The 15,875-nt window shown below is 40.0% G+C and overlaps 15 non-coding genes across 15 annotated transcripts; all 15 read right to left on the bottom strand.

Moving 5' to 3' along the window:
• Nucleotides 1-9,880: 9,880 nt before the first annotated feature.
• Nucleotides 9,881-9,954, bottom strand: trnan-guu (transfer RNA asparagine (anticodon GUU)). Its single transcript has one exon. It is a non-coding gene; the product is annotated as a tRNA-Asn (tRNA).
• Nucleotides 9,955-10,197: 243 nt separating this feature from the next.
• trnan-guu (transfer RNA asparagine (anticodon GUU)) lies at nt 10,198-10,271 on the bottom strand. The gene has a single exon. It is a non-coding gene; the product is annotated as a tRNA-Asn (tRNA).
• Nucleotides 10,272-10,512: 241 nt separating this feature from the next.
• trnan-guu (transfer RNA asparagine (anticodon GUU)) lies at nt 10,513-10,586 on the bottom strand. The gene has a single exon. It is a non-coding gene; the product is annotated as a tRNA-Asn (tRNA).
• A 570-nt stretch (nt 10,587-11,156) lies between these two features.
• Nucleotides 11,157-11,230, bottom strand: trnan-guu (transfer RNA asparagine (anticodon GUU)). The gene has a single exon. It is a non-coding gene; the product is annotated as a tRNA-Asn (tRNA).
• Nucleotides 11,231-11,471: 241 nt separating this feature from the next.
• Nucleotides 11,472-11,545, bottom strand: trnan-guu (transfer RNA asparagine (anticodon GUU)). The gene has a single exon. It is a non-coding gene; the product is annotated as a tRNA-Asn (tRNA).
• Nucleotides 11,546-11,786: 241 nt separating this feature from the next.
• Nucleotides 11,787-11,860, bottom strand: trnan-guu (transfer RNA asparagine (anticodon GUU)). Its single transcript has one exon. It is a non-coding gene; the product is annotated as a tRNA-Asn (tRNA).
• Nucleotides 11,861-12,101: 241 nt separating this feature from the next.
• Nucleotides 12,102-12,175, bottom strand: trnan-guu (transfer RNA asparagine (anticodon GUU)). The gene has a single exon. It is a non-coding gene; the product is annotated as a tRNA-Asn (tRNA).
• Nucleotides 12,176-12,745: 570 nt separating this feature from the next.
• Nucleotides 12,746-12,819, bottom strand: trnan-guu (transfer RNA asparagine (anticodon GUU)). Its single transcript has one exon. It is a non-coding gene; the product is annotated as a tRNA-Asn (tRNA).
• A 243-nt stretch (nt 12,820-13,062) lies between these two features.
• Nucleotides 13,063-13,136, bottom strand: trnan-guu (transfer RNA asparagine (anticodon GUU)). Its single transcript has one exon. It is a non-coding gene; the product is annotated as a tRNA-Asn (tRNA).
• Nucleotides 13,137-13,698: 562 nt separating this feature from the next.
• trnan-guu (transfer RNA asparagine (anticodon GUU)) lies at nt 13,699-13,772 on the bottom strand. Its single transcript has one exon. It is a non-coding gene; the product is annotated as a tRNA-Asn (tRNA).
• Nucleotides 13,773-14,013: 241 nt separating this feature from the next.
• Nucleotides 14,014-14,087, bottom strand: trnan-guu (transfer RNA asparagine (anticodon GUU)). Its single transcript has one exon. It is a non-coding gene; the product is annotated as a tRNA-Asn (tRNA).
• A 249-nt stretch (nt 14,088-14,336) lies between these two features.
• trnan-guu (transfer RNA asparagine (anticodon GUU)) lies at nt 14,337-14,410 on the bottom strand. The gene has a single exon. It is a non-coding gene; the product is annotated as a tRNA-Asn (tRNA).
• A 570-nt stretch (nt 14,411-14,980) lies between these two features.
• On the bottom strand, nt 14,981-15,054 carry trnan-guu (transfer RNA asparagine (anticodon GUU)). Its single transcript has one exon. It is a non-coding gene; the product is annotated as a tRNA-Asn (tRNA).
• A 240-nt stretch (nt 15,055-15,294) lies between these two features.
• On the bottom strand, nt 15,295-15,368 carry trnan-guu (transfer RNA asparagine (anticodon GUU)). Its single transcript has one exon. It is a non-coding gene; the product is annotated as a tRNA-Asn (tRNA).
• A 249-nt stretch (nt 15,369-15,617) lies between these two features.
• Nucleotides 15,618-15,691, bottom strand: trnan-guu (transfer RNA asparagine (anticodon GUU)). Its single transcript has one exon. It is a non-coding gene; the product is annotated as a tRNA-Asn (tRNA).
• Nucleotides 15,692-15,875: the final 184 nt, after the last annotated feature.

Here is a 15,875-nt window from a genome sequence, read left to right as displayed (position 1 = left end):
TGTTTCTTGTCAAAGTATCTGGTGCCTTTAACACAGTTAATGCTTTGATATGATGCAATATATGTGCTATCATGCAGGAAGTGTTTATTTATATATATATTAAATAAATCACATTAAATAAATCACATCTTTATGTATATGAGTAAGCTAATTTTACTATGATAGAAATGCAATAACTACAGTTGAAACCAGATATTTGCATGTACTAAATAAAAATATACATTTTTGTCTCACAGTCTGAGGTTAAATAAACATTTTCTAGTTTTAACTTAGTTAGAATTAACAAAATCGTGTCTATTTGCTAAATACCAGGAAGTTTAGCGAGAAATTGTTTTTAGAGGTTTTATTGTTCCTCGAATTCAAAAGTTGACGTACATTTGGTCAGTATCAGAAATAACTGTGTTTTGGGCAAGATCTTTTGGGCTTCCTTCCTTCCTCTTCTCAAGGAAGTCAGCTGGAGTTCTGGTCCGTTTCTCATTGTTCAGAAATTTATGGAAGGAAACCCAAAATGTTTGACCTAAGGCATACATTTCAAAATAAACCTATCCCTGATACTGACCAAATGTTTGTCCACTTGTGAATTTGAGGAAAGTTACAAATAAAATCTCTGAGAAATCTTCTTGTTAACTTTTCTGGCACTTAGCAAATATAAATACATTTGGTAATTCTAACTGACCAAAAGCAAACAAATTTTTCTGAATTAACTTAAGACAGTGAGAAAAACTGTGCATGTGTCTTTTTATTCAGTGTATATACATATTTGGCATCAACTGTGAAAAAGTGTGAGAAGTACACTCTAAACTGAATACATTTCGAAACCTAAAGCAGATAAGTTAAAGGAGCAGAAGACCACAACATATTCCACTTGTCAGCTAAGAACTTGAAACTGAGACTACGATTGTTAGTTTCATTTAATGTGAACAACAAGAGATCAGACAAGTGTTAACAGTAACAGAATTTATTTTGACAGGAGTAACAATCAGACATAGTTCCAATATATCGCCTGCAACTAATACACTTAAAGAGATTGTATACCTGGAGCAAAATTTTTAACTATTAGTTGAAGTTGAGCTTTTACATAATCAAAACTAACTGGTAGCTCTCGGTATAACGACATTATATGATAAAACTATACATGCATAATGTTACAAAAACATGTTTTTAGTTGGTTTGCAACTTAAAACAGAAATTTGAAAAATAAATCACAAGCAATATGAATGTAAATGTGCAAAACGGGTCACAGTCTGTCAATTACGACGTTATCAGCGTTCATGCTAAATAATGAGGAAAGTGTTTCTAAGGGAAGGCATTTACTTGAGAAGCAAAATTATCTAGTCTTTAGTTTCCAAAAACAACAACCATGTTCAATTTTTTATTTTCTCGGAACACGACCGTCACGGTCTTGCTCTCTCTGAAAACGTAACTTTTAGCTCATGTTCAACAGAAACCCACTTTAGGCTTTAAAGAAAAAAATCCAGTCCAGTGACGTTCAGAGAACACCTTCTACCTGTATTTAGACAGTTTTTACATTGTTGTTTATTTAAATAATTTCAACTTGACCTTTTAGCACCAATGCAAAAAGTTCCCCTTCTTGTCAAACACTAAACTCGACTGGCTTCACAAACGTAATTTATTAGCAAGAGCCACCAAAAACAAGTTCAGATAAATTGATATCAGTTTTGATTTGAACGAACTTAATACCAATAACAAAAAAAAAAAAAAAAAGAAAATCTTTGGCCAGGATAGAGTATTAGCATCACTCTAACATTTAAACATAGACTTAAGAAATTTCAAGCAGTCCACATGACATTTTCCATTTTCCATCAAACATGTAAGTAAAAGAAATCAAATTTACTGCCTGTTTATTTTAACCTCGTAAAAAAATGTACATTAAAACATCATTAATAGTATTACTATTATTTGAGCTTATCATCATCTTGTAGCCGCATACAACACATTTGGCTCCAAATCTCCTTCCGCTGTACGTCTTCCACTGCCTTTTGCTTTGGGAAGGAAACTCACTTCTGCGTAGTCCAGGTTGGAAGAGTCTGAGTTCTGCAGATAAAAGGACTTATTGTTAATTATTTAAAATCCTTTATGTGTTTAAGGAGGAAATGCTTTGATTTGTTTTAGATAAGGTACCTCATGACGTTCATCATTCTTTGCATCAGTTTGAGCTGAAAACACCCACAGCTGTTTATATGACCTCAACTCATGTTTATAATCTTCTCAGTTTTCAATGTGAATTAAAATATTTCGGGTACCTGAAAATAAGTTCCAGACTTTGACAACCAATCCCATGATGACCATTGCAAGAAAAATGATCACACCACCCAGGATCCAGTTCAGCAAACAGTCTAGTCCATGAAACTGGTCTAAGTGAATTTCAAAACATTTAAGGTACAGAAAAATGTCATTGAAATCTGTATTTTGTATGACAACCATTGCGATTTGAATTATCATAACCTTACCTTTAACCTGTAAATCTGTTGCAGTAAAGACTCCAGGGACTCCTTTGATTTTGTATCCACAGAAATATATCCCAGAGTCCTTCACATCCAGCTTTTTGATGTTCAGAAAGACGTTTGAGAAGTTTGATGTCATTGTAAATTTTTCTTGTTGGAATCCATCATACCATGAAACATTAGTTCCAAAACTCTTCATGGATGAGATGCAGCTGACGTTAGGCCCTTTAGTGAGTTTGAACCACCACACACGGGAGAAAACGCTGCTAAAATTGGAGCACTGCAGTGTGACTTCTTCACCAGGCTGAACCACCACGGTGTCGAACTGACAGACTGACGCTGAGATCCAACCTGAAACATTCACGAAGTTCAAGTTGAAAAAACAAATTATTAATGATAATATATAAAACACCTATCTAAAGCAAAAAACTGTTGTGAGGATATTTGTTATCGATGTACTTACTGAAGGCCAAGAATAAAGCCAGTGTCATGTTGTAGTTCGTCATGGTGAACACAGACCCGACCAGAGCGATGCTAGGAAATGAACTGTGCTCCAGTTTATAGTGATCTCACTATAAAGAGGTGGAGAGCTGTTAGATTTTTGTCAGCCTATTAAAGCTGAGAACAGGTTCAGAGTTTTTCCTATAGATATTTAACCTTTCTCTTCTCATGAGACAAAAGTATGAACAACATATCTAGAAATGGACCGAATTAACACGACCCACAATTCTAAAATGTTTTACCAAACTGGAGTTTTACTATTTAAGGGATCAGCAAACGGATGGGATTTGATTAGTAGATTATTAGTTGTATCCTTTTTTCCCTCCATCCATCTTCAACACCTGACTGTAGCGCAGGATCGCCACACTTTATACAAATCCTTAAAAACTCATTTAAAAAAACTTTTAGCTGAGCAGAATATACATTTTTACATTTACAACAAGTCATAACAGACAAACATTTTCCCATTTTTATGCTCCACCTTATACATGGTAAACAAGTGTTCCATGAACACAATAGAGAGACAAATGTGACCTTATACAACTAACACCAACACCTTCGATCAAGTTACAGCTGAAGCTTCAATTGATAACAAGTCATTCGATTAACTTAAGTCAGTCTTACTCAAATCATTTAGTTTACTTGAAATAAAGAAGTAAACTAATAAGGAATCTCTCTTTTAAAAGGGTTTTATGGCTCAGGCAGCGTTTATTTGATAGTATTTAGAAATTGGGTAACAAAAGAGGAGGAAAACATGTGATAAAAGTCTTCAGGCTGGGAATTGAACCAACAACAACTGGGTCGAGGGTTAAAGGCTCCACATGTGGGTTGTGCTCAACCCCTGAACCACCACTCCATGCTGATTGGTTTAGGATCTGTTCCTGGTGAAGGGTGCATGACGTCAGTCAGGATACAAAACTGGCATTGAACTCAATTGTTTCAAGTAAAGTCAAAGTGAAAAGCTCCTTTAAGTTAAAAATGTATAGCTTTTAAGTTAATTCAAGACAAAAAAGTAAGTTGTTAAAGTAATTTGTTAAAGCAAACAAATTCAATGAGATTAATGGAAAAAAAGTCCATAACATGAACTCCAGCCCAAATACGTGTTTACAGTGAACACATAATTTTTTTTTGAGGAGGTGGGGGGGGATATTAATTTAAGGACAACAGAGTCAGTGTTTGGCCATCACAGAAGCCTGATATCAAGTATGACAGTAAATGTGTCGCTATGAATGGGTCAAGTTTCTGAGGAGGGTTTGTGAAAAGTTTGCAAAAAGATATCCAAGACATTTCTGTCAAGTTATGTAAGGGAGCAACAGCAGGTTGGGCAACACCAAATATCAAACCATATCAATCGAACTGAGACATAATGAAAGTACGGACTACTGTTTCAACACTGATGCTGGATATAAACAGATTCAGTCTTTACTGATTTCCTCAAGTGGTAAAAACGAGACTTCACAACAAAGTTGTGACGTCATGATGTTCATGATGTCTGTGAACATCATGACTGTTCATTTCCAAAAGATGGTCCATTTTTTACTCCTAGTTATTTCAAGTGGTGCCAAAGGTGGGAGGTTCATAATTCACATTAAAACTCAGAACATTTTGTGCCAAGCACTTTCTGATGTCAGCCAGAAAGTTAAAGAGGGGCTTAATGTAGTGTGTTCTTCTTTTCAATTAGAAATAGAGATGGCAATCATTTGCAAAAAGATGAAAGCAGATTTTTCTTTTTTTTTTAAAGGCAGATGTCCAAGAATAGAGCCTTGTGGTTCACCCCAGGGCAGCACAGCATAGTTTGAGCTCAGACCACAGAAACTAGCATGAAAACATCTGTCAGTGATGTACGACCGAAACCGGTAAAGAGCCTTGATACCCACCCACTGCTGAAGGCTTGAGATTAGGAAGTCATGATGGATGATACCAATGGCTGCTGTCATTTCTACATTATAATCAACATTGTTAGATAGATATTTACCAGTCTGCAAAATATTCCTATATTTAATCTTAATCTGTCGCCAGGTTCTCTTTGGTCCAGTCATATGTTTTTTTCTGCTTAAATATTGATAAGATTTGTAACAAAAATAATAGTGTGATATAAGAGCAGTGGCAAGGAAATGTATATTTTAGGGTAATTACAAGTTCAGTCTATTGTTTGCTATTGCAGTTTAAGTATGATGTGTTTCAGTTCCTCATAATCCTCCATCAAAAGTTGTTGCTCATTTGGTGTGATGTATGTCACACTCAGCTATCCATTCCAGCATCAGTGAATCTGTAATCAAGCTCACGGTCTGTTGAGGAAAGCGGTGGACCCGCATCTACCCAAATTACTTAACCCTGACTCGACATAGTCACACCTCCTGAGTCTGGTTTGACCTTTGTGAAATGGATAAAGCCAGGATGAACTTGTTACACACGTCAAACCTGACTTTATCTCTTTTTCCTGGATTTCTGAATTCTGTTTTTGTGAAACATCCCTCTGGTTTGTCATTATTCACTGCATCCTTCTAGAACTTTCTCCGTTACCCTTTGTGTTTCACTCTCGCCTATTCCATGTCCTGTTCCCTTCATCAAAGTATTGTAAGCCTCTGCTTTTCAGTTATTTAAAAAAAATCTTCACTTTACCTTTCTGTGTCTGAGCTTCCAACTACAAACCTAACCACGGCGTTATGGGTTTTCGCTTACATTATCATACCACACAACATGGTGCTCCATGTTGGAGCAGAAATATCAGTTTTGTTTTTCTGATGTGATTAAGATCGGTTCATGTTGACTTTATCTGTGTTTATGCTCAGCTATAATTGAAAACCAAAAGAACGTTAAAGTACCAATAGGGACTGCAGCTATTTTACAATAGTAGAAGTTTCATTTGACCTTTGCCCTTTTGTGCTTGCTCTAAGCTCTGAAACAAGCTAATATAAATTAGTATTAAATGTAGTTATCAACTGAAGCAAAGACATGAACTGCCTCCATGTTTTAACAGAACGTCACCCAAAAGATCCTGAACCTTCAATGACTATGATCATCCCTGCAGACTGTCAAATCAGTTAAAATGACTCATTAGCAGCCAATGCTAAACAGCTCAACCTTTCTGACACATTGACCACTGGGTCATAAGATCAGGTTTGTAAAACATGGATTAATTAGAATGGCTGCCATAAAAAAATAAAAAAAATACCCCGATACTTAAATATTTACAGATTACGTTCTTTATAAATTGAAAGCAGTGCTGCTCTGATGCAGAGAGCTTGAAGCAGTCTCTGTGGTATTTTGTTTTTCTCATCTGCCGTCACCACAGTGGAAACAAGCAGCAACGTGATTGAAGGACCTTTTGCCAGCATGTACCAGTGTTATTCTACCTCACATCTAAACATAGATTCAAAAAGCTTTATTTGGTCTTCCTTACATGTTTCTTACAAGTTTGAAAAGTCAATAAACAGAAACCTTCTGTAATTAAAAAAACAACAAGAAAATGAACTTCACAAAACATTTTTCTTTACTATCAGTTGCTGTTTCTCTTGGTGAGTCTATCTTGTAGCAGCATAGAGAACTCCACGTGACTCCACCACTCGTTCTGCTGCTGGTCTTCTGTTGCTTTTTACTTTTGGAGGGAACCTCAGTGCTGAGTAGTTCTGGGTGCAAGAGTCCAAATTCTGCAAAATAAAATAACTGACAGTCACTAACTTAGAAACATAAAGAACGGGTTTAATTGAGGAAACATGTAATTTGTTTCAAATTGATTACCTCACAGCGTTCTGTATTATTTCTGTGTGTTGGAGCTGAAAACAACCACAACCCTTAATACTGTTGGTTTAATCAGGACATTTTTACACGAATAAACATCTCACTTTTCAGTGGGAATTAAAATATTTATACCTGGATACAAAGTCCTGATTTTGACAACCAAACTGATGATAACCATTGCAAGAAAAATGACTACGCCACCCAGGATCCAGTTCATCAGGTTGTCTGGTTCTTCAATCTGATGTAAAAGACTGACTAGGAAAAAATAATCCCATCATAATTGGAAATTAATCAGTATCCAGTATTTATTTAGTCACTTGAAATATGCAGGATCACAATCTTACCTTCGACATGTAAATATGTTGCACTGAAGACTCCAGGGAAATCCTCAGCATAAAACCCACAGAAATACAATCCAGAGTCGTTCACCTCCACCTGCTTGATGTCCAGAAATATGTTTGTGACGTTGGATCTCATGGTAAATCTGCCCTGATGAAATTCATCAAAAAATGAGGGAACAGCTTCTGAGGTGGACATAGACGAGATCCGGCTCACGTTGGCTCCATCGGCCAGCTTGAACCAGAAAATGTGACCGGCAATCCAGCTAAGGTTGACGCATCGCAGAGTGACTTCTTCATGGGTTTGAACCGTCACGGTTTGAAACAGGCAGACTGACACAGCGACCCAACCTGAAACAAACAAATAATAAAAAGAAAAACCAGTATGCTGTTTGTTAAGTTCAAAACTATGAATGTGAAATGGTGGATTACAATGCAGTGAGCTGGCGTGTGTACTGAGAAAAGACACGTAGGTGTACTTACTGAGGTTGCAGAGTAAAGCGAGCATCAAGCTGAAGGTTCCCATTGTGAACACAGTGAGACCCTGAATGGACAGTGTTAGTGACTGAACTGTGCTCCACTAGCAATGATTTCACTGTCAGGAGGTGGGGTGTTCGGTTAGTATCCGCTTACCATTCACAGTGAGAATGAATTTGGATTGAGCATTATTTTGAAGAGAAAAAAAAAGAGACAAAAGAAATAATTATTCTTTTTACTTTGTTCAACAGAGCAGTAAAAAACCTAAAACTCCAACTTTTTTCTGTGTGTTTTGAAGGAAAGCAGTAAGGCCATCATTTATATCAACTTATATGTCACAATATTTAAATACTGTGTGAACAGGAAAATAAAATATGTCTCATCTCTATTAGGTTTTTCTGCCTTGCAGGGTCACGATTGACGATTCTGACTCTACTCATCCAGGTGGAACTTCACTCTGAGGAAACAGTTCAGCAAGTCTAAAAAACAGGATCCAAAATGTTCCGACTTTCACTGATTATTAAACGACCAGGAACGATTGTAGATAGGTTACTGCATCAATACCCATCAGGATGAAATCCTGATGGACAACTTAAACCACTGACCAGTCAGGTGCCAGCTAGGTGAGTGTCACCTGAGGAGAGGCAGTCTGGGTGGCACAGTAAAAATGCTAGTTTATCTAATTTCTCTTCAGTTTCAGATTGTGATGAATGGTACGGCAGAATGTTTGGGTTTCTGTTACCCAAACAGAAACACGTGGATTTGTCTCTGCAGTCGATTCAAAACCTGGGACATCCAGAACACAAACAGACACTTGAATGGATCACAGCCTCACTAGGCACCAAAGACAGTCTGCCTGTGTATTCAGTGTAAGAACTGCATTAAAGTAAATCTTTTCATGAACCTAAGAAACTGATGTGTATACATACAATTGTTGAAACAGTACATAAAAACACAATTGACCACAGACACTGCTTTCACTGAATCTACAATAACTAGATGAAAGCAGTGGGTGTTGCAATGAACGCAAAAAGGTGAGTCTAGCACCTCTGGTTTAACCCATGTAGCAACTCTCTTCTACTGCATCATCCAGACATCACTGATGCCCCTCTTTACCCGCTGACCTACAGTATTTGAGACCATATCTTTCCAGACACTGTATTATTTTCGGAGTCACTGACTCTGTAAATCTAAAAACCTTTTGAGCACTGTGCCATTGTAATCACACTTCAGTACTAATGACAGCTGTTAAGTTTTCTTCATATCTCTCTCCATGGATAAACGTTCAGGACAGGCTGTGTTGGCCGATCTGCTGGATACTGAGATATGTCTTGGAAAAAAAAAGAGTGGCGGAATATTTATCCATATATCCATATTTATTTCCCTGTGTTTGGTCAATAAAAGTATCATTCGCTGACTTCCATAATGTTTTCTCTTCATTTCTTTGAGTATTCCTGAAAGCCAACAAGTTGCACTTTGGAATGACCTTATTATTGTGTCATGTTTTTGATCTGAGTTTGTTTTACTGCATGAAATGTCTCAATGAGTGCTCATCCAAGACTGGTGATTCCATACTTTTAGCCAGGGGTTGTACAAAGAGATCATTTGTTGATCCTCAAAGGATAACTTAGAACAATAGGTATATTTTAATACTCTTTAAGCCTATTAAAACTGACTCATTTTAATAAATGGCATCAAATCTATTGACTGTATTTTTTTTATTTACAGAGAAAAAAATGTCAATATTTTTCCATTTAGATCCTACAGTTCTAACTATAATGTTTAAATTCACAGCTCTGATTAATTTTCATCCAGTCTGTACTATTTAAATCTTAACGGTATAAAGATTAGCTCTGTTATGCCAGTGATGTTACACTTATCAACTTAAAGTCAACACTTGTAGACTACACATTGCAAAAATCTGTTAACTTGCCTTTTCTCCATTGAGTACAAAACACTTGGTCTCTTGTGCTGTGAGGCTGCTTTTTATTCTTAGGTCAAACCTGACCTTTTATTCTTTATCATCCAATGCCTTTTGGAGAATAAAAATGCACGTTCCTGTGTGGGGAGGCGTTAACCGATTGCGCCACAGAGACGATGCAATGCAGAATATTGCTGCTCACACAAGCACCACGTCTCTCGACAAGCACCACAGCGTTCTGTAGCGTTGTTACCACAAGTCAAAGGGCAAAAAATTGAGTAATCCAAAAGTTGCCTTCGATCAAGGATTTTTCATGCCTCGAATATTGACTGAAGCAAGTCTTTCCAAAAGTGGCGGCCAAGAATTTTGGATGTTGGCCAACAATCAGTGGTAGTCAACCTCAGAACATCCGTTGGATTTTCTAGATTAAAGACGCACGTCCCTGGGTGGGCTCGAACCACCAACCTTTCGGTTAACAGCCGAACGCGCTAACCGATTGCGCCACAGAGACGATGTGCTGTTTAAAATTGCTGCTCTCATAAGCGTCACGTCTCGCGACAAACATAGAATCATTTCCACAAGTGAAAGGTCAAAAGATGGAACAATCCAGAAATTCCTTTGGGTCAATGTCTTTTTCATGTCTCAATTATTGACTGAAGCAAGTATTTCCAAACGTGGCGGCAAAGAACTTTGGCCAACAATCAGTGCTAGTCAACCTCAGAACATCCGTTGGATTTTCTAGAATAAAGACACACGTCCCTGGGTGGGCTCGAACCACCAACCTTTCGGTTAACAGCCGAACGCGCTAACCGATTGCGCCACAGAGACGATGTTTTGCTTAAAATTGCTGCTCTCATAAGCGTCACGTCTCGCGACAAACAGAATCATTTCCAAAAGTGAAAGGTCAAAAGATGGAACAATCCAGAAATTCCTTTGGGTCAATGTCTTTTTCATGCCTCAGTTATTGACTGAAGCAAGTATTTCCAAACGTGGCGGCAAAGAACTTTGGCCAACAATCAGTGCTAGTCAACCTCAGAACATCCGTTGGATTTTCTAGAATAAAGACACATGTCCCTGGGTGGGCTCGAACCACCAACCTTTCGGTTAACAGCCGAACGCCCTAACCGATTGCGCCACAGAGACGATGTTTTGCTTAAAATTGCTGCTCTCATAAGCGTCACGTCTCGCGACAAACAGAATCATTTCCAAAAGTGAAAGGTCAAAAGATGGAACAATCCAGAAATTCCTTTGGGTCAATGTCTTTTTCATGCCTCAGTTATTGACTGAAGCAAGTATTTCCAAACGTGGCGGCAAAGAACTTTGGCCAACAATCAGTGCTAGTCAACCTCAGAACATCCGTTGGCTTTCTAGAATAAAGACACAGGTCCCTGGGTGGGCTCGAATTACAAACTTTTCGGTTAACAGCCGAACGCGCTAACCGATTGCGCCACAGAGACGATGCGCTGCTTACTATTGCTGCACTCACAAGCGCCACGTTTCTCGACAAGCAGTGTATGATTCTAGAGTCTTGTTTCCATAGGTGAAAGGTGAAAAGATGGAACAATCCAGAAATTCCTTTGGGTCAATGTCTTTTTCATGTCTCAATTATTGACTGAAGCAAGTATTTCCAAACGTGGCGGCAAAGAACTTTGGCCAAGAATCAGTGCTAGTCAACCTCAGAACATCCGTTGGATTTTCTAGAATAAAGACACACGTCCCTGGGTGGGCTCGAACCACCAACCTTTCGGTTAACAGCCGAACGCGCTAACCGATTGCGCCACAGAGACGATGTTTTGCTTAAAATTGCTGCTCTCATAAGCGTCACGTCTCGCGACAAACAGAATCATTTCCAAAAGTGAAAGGTCAAAAGATGGAACAATCCAGAAATTCCTTTGGGTCAATGTCTTTTTCATGCCTCAGTTATTGACTGAAGCAAGTATTTCCAAACGTGGCGGCAAAGAACTTTGGCCAACAATCAGTGCTAGTGAACCTCAGAACATCCTTTGGATTTTCTAGATTAAAGACGCACGTCCCTGGGTGGGCTCGAACCACCAACCTTTCGGTTAACAGCCGAACGCGCTAACCGATTGCGCCACAGAGACGATGTGCTGTTTAAAATTGCTGCTCTCATAAGCGTCATGTCTCGCGACAAACAGAATCATTTCCACAAGTGAAAGGTCAAAAGATGGAACAATCCAGAAATTCCTTTGGGTCAATGTCTTTTTCATGCCTCAATTATTGACTGAAGCAAGTATTTCCAAACGTGGCGGCAAAGAACTTTGGCCAACAATCAGTGCTAGTCAACCTCAGAACATCCGTTGGATTTTCTAGAATAAAGACACAGGTCCCTGGGTGGGCTCGAACCACAAACCTTTCGGTTAACAGCCGAACGCGCTAACCGATTGCGCCACAGAGACGATGTTTTGCTTAAAATTGCTGCTCTCATAAGCGTCACGTCTCGCGACAAACAGAATCATTTCCAAAAGTGAAAGGTCAAAAGATGGAACAATGCAGAAATTCCTTTGGGTCAATGTCTTTTTCATGCCTCAGTTATTGACTGAAGCAAGTATTTCCAAACGTGGCGGCAAAGAACTTTGGCCAACAATCAGTGCTAGTGAACCTCAGAACATCCTTTGGATTTTCTAGATTAAAGACGCACGTCCCTGGGTGGGCTCGAACCACCAACCTTTCGGTTAACAGCCAAACGCGCTAACCAATTGCGCCACAGAGACGATGTGCTGTTTAAAATTGCTGCTCTCATAAGCGTCACGTCTCGCGACAAACAGAATCATTTCCACAAGTGAAAGGTCAAAAGATGGAACAATCCAGAAATTCCTTTGGGTCAATGTCTTTTTCATGCCTCAGTTATTGACTGAAGCAAGTATTTCCAAACGTGGCGGCAAAGAACTTTGGCCAACAATCAGTGCTAGTCAACCTCAGAACATCCGTTGGCTTTCTAGAATAAAGACACACGTCCCTGGGTGGGCTCGAATTACAAACTTTTCGGTTAACAGCCGAACGCGCTAACCGATTGCGCCACAGAGACGATGTGCTGTTTAAAATTGCTGCTCTCATAAGCGTCACGTTTCTCGACAAGCAGTGTATCATTCTAGAGTCTTGTTTCCACAGGTGAAAGGTCAAAAGATGGAACAATCCAGAAATTCCTTTGGGTCAATGTCTTTTTCATGCCTCAGTTATTGACTGAAGCAACTATTGCAAAACGTGGCGGCAAAGAACTTTGGCCAACAATCAGTGCTAGTCAACCTCAGAACATCCGTTGGATTTTCTAGATTAAAGACGCACGTCCCTGGGTGGGCTCGAACCACCAACCTTTCGGTTAACAGCCGAACGCGCTAACCGATTGCGCCACAGAGACGATGTGCTGTTTAAAATTGCTGCTCTCATAAGCGTCACGTCTCGCGACAAACATAGAATCATTTCCACAAGTGAAAGGTCAAAAGATGGAACAATCCAGAAATTCCTTTGGGTCAATGTCTTTTTCATGCCTCAATTATTGACTGAAGCAAGTATTTCCAAACGTGGCGGCAAAGAACTTTGGCCAACAATCAGTGCTAGTCAACCTCAGAACATCCGTTGGATTTTCTAGAATAAAGACACACGTCCCTGGGTGGGCTCGAACCACCAACCTTTCGGTTAACAGCCGAACGCCCTAACCGATTGCGCCACAGAGATGATGTTTTGCTTAAAATTGCTGCTCTCAGAAGCGTCACGTCTCGCTACAAACAGAATCATTTCCAAAAGTGAAAGGTCAAAAGATGGAACAATCCAGAAATTCCTTTGGGTCAATGTCTTTTTCATGCCTCAGTTATTGACTGAAGCAAGTATTTCCAAACGTGGCGGCAAAGAACTTTGGCCAACAATCAGTGCTAGTCAACCTCAGAACATCCGTTGGCTTTCTAGAATAAAGACACAGTCCCTGGGTGGGCTCGAATACAACTTTCGGTTAACAGCCGAACGCGCTAACCGATTGCGCCACAGAGACGATGTGCTGCTTACTATTGCTGCACTCACAAGCGCACGTTCTCGACAAGCAGTGTATCATTCAGAGTCTGTTTCCACAGGTGAAAGGTCAAAAGATGGAACAATCCAGAAATTCCTTTGGGTCAATGTCTTTTTCATGCCTCAGTTATTGACTGAAGGAACTATTGCAAAACGTGGCGGCAAAGAACTTTGGCCAACAATCAGTGCTAGTCAACCTCAGAACATCCGTTGGATTTTCTAGATTAAAGACGCACGTCCCTGGGTGGGCTCGAACCACCAACCTTTCGGTTAACAGCCGAACGCGCTAACCGATTGCGCCACAGAGACGATGTGCTGTTTAAAATTGCTGCTCTCATAAGCGTCACGTCTCGCGACAAACAGAATCATTTCCACAAGTGAAAGGTCAAAAGATGGAACAATCCAGAAATTCCATTGGGTCAATGTCTTTTTCATGCCTCAATTATTGACTGAAGCAAGTATTTCCAAACGTGGCGGCAAAGAACTTTGGCCAACAATCAGTGCTAGTCAACCTCAGAACATCCGTTGGATTTTCTAGAATAAAGACACAGGTCCCTGGGTGGGCTCGAACCACCAACCTTTCGGTTAACAGCCGAACGCGCTAACCGATTGCGCCACAGAGACGATGTGCTGCTTACTATTGCTGCACTCACAAGCGCCACGTTTCTCGACAAGCATTGTATGATTCTAGAGTCTTGTTTCCATAGGTGAAAAGATGGAACAATCCAGAAATTCCTTTGGGTCAATGTCTTTTTCATGTCTCAATTATTGACTGAAGCAAGTATTTCCAAACGTGGCGGCAAAGAACTTTGGCCAACAATCAGTGCTAGTCAACCTCAGAACATCCGTTGGATTTTCTAGAATAAAGACACACGTCCCTGGGTGGGCTCGAACCACCAACCTTTCGGTTAACAGCCGAACGCGCTAACCGATTGCGCCACAGAGACGATGTTTTGCTTAAAATTGCTGCTCTCATAAGCGTCACGTCTCGCGACAAACAGAATCATTTCCAAATGTGAAAGGTCAAAAGATGGAACAATCCAGAAATTCCTTTGGGTCAATGTCTTTTTCATGCCTCAGTTATTGACTGAAGCAAGTATTTCCAAACGTGGCGGCAAAGAACTTTGGCCAACAATCAGTGCTAGTCAACCTCAGAACATCCGTTGGCTTTCGAGAGTAAAGCCACAGGTACCTCGGGGGGCTCGAACTACAAACCTTTCGGTTAACAGCCGAACGCGCTAACCGATTGCGCCACAGAGACGATGTGCTGCTTACTATTGCTGCACTCACAAGCGCCACGTTTCTCGACAAGCATTGTATGATTCTAGAGTCTTGTTTCCATAGGTGAAAGGTGAAAAGATGGAACAATCCAGAGATTCCTTTGGGTCAATGTCTTTTTCATGCCTCAATTATTGACTGAAGCAAGTATTTCCAAACGTGGCGGCAAAGAACTTTTTCCAACAATCAGTGCTAGTGAACCTCAGAACATCCTTTGGATTTTCTAGATTAAAGACGCACGTCCCTGGGTGGGCTCGAACCACCAACCTTTCGGTTAACAGCCGAACGCGCTAACCGATTGCGCAACAGAGACGATGTTTTGCTTAAAATTGCTCCTCTCATAAGCGTCACGTCTCGCGACAAACAGAATCATTTCCAAAAGTGAAAGGTCAAAAGATGGAACAATCCAGAAATTCCATTGGGTCAATGTCTTTTTCATGCCTCAATTATTGACTGAAGCAAGTATTTCCAAACGTGGCGGCAAAGAACTTTGGCCAACAATCAGTGCTAGTCAACCTAGAACATCCGATGGATTTTCTAGATTAAAGACGCACGTCCCTGGGTGGGCTCGAACCACCAACCTTTCGGTTAACAGCCGAACGCGCTAACCGATTGCGCCACAGAGACGATGTGCTGCTTACTATTGCTGCACTCACAAGCGCCACGTTTCTCGACAAGCATTGTATGATTCTAGAGTCTTGTTTCCATAGGTGAAAAGATGGAACAATCCAGAAATTCCTTTGGGTCAATGTCTTTTTCATGCCTCAATTATTGACTGAAGCAAGTATTTCCAAACGTGGCGGCAAAGAACTTTGGCCAACAATCAGTGCTAGTTAACCTCAGAACATCCGTTGGATTTTCTAGATTAAAGACGCACGTCCCTGGGTGGGCTCGAACCACCAACCTTTCGGTTAACAGCCGAACGCGCTAACCGATTGCGCCACAGAGACGATGTGCTGTTTAAAATTGCTGCTCTCATAAGCGTCACGTCTCGCGACAAACATAGAATCATTTCCAAAAGTGAAAGGTCAAAAGATGGAACAATCCAGAAATTCCTTTGGGTCAATGTCTTTTTCATGCCTCATTATTGACTGAAGCAAGTATTTCCAAACGTGGCGGCAAAGAACTTTGGCC

The sequence above is a fragment of the Poecilia reticulata genome, chromosome 18, assembly GCF_904066995.2.
Source record: "Poecilia reticulata chromosome 18, P_reticulata-male-v2, whole genome shotgun sequence".
Classification (NCBI taxonomy): Eukaryota; Metazoa; Chordata; class Actinopteri; order Cyprinodontiformes; family Poeciliidae; genus Poecilia; species Poecilia reticulata.
Note: the sequence above shows the minus strand (reverse complement) of the source record. Positions and strands in the feature narration are given on the sequence as shown.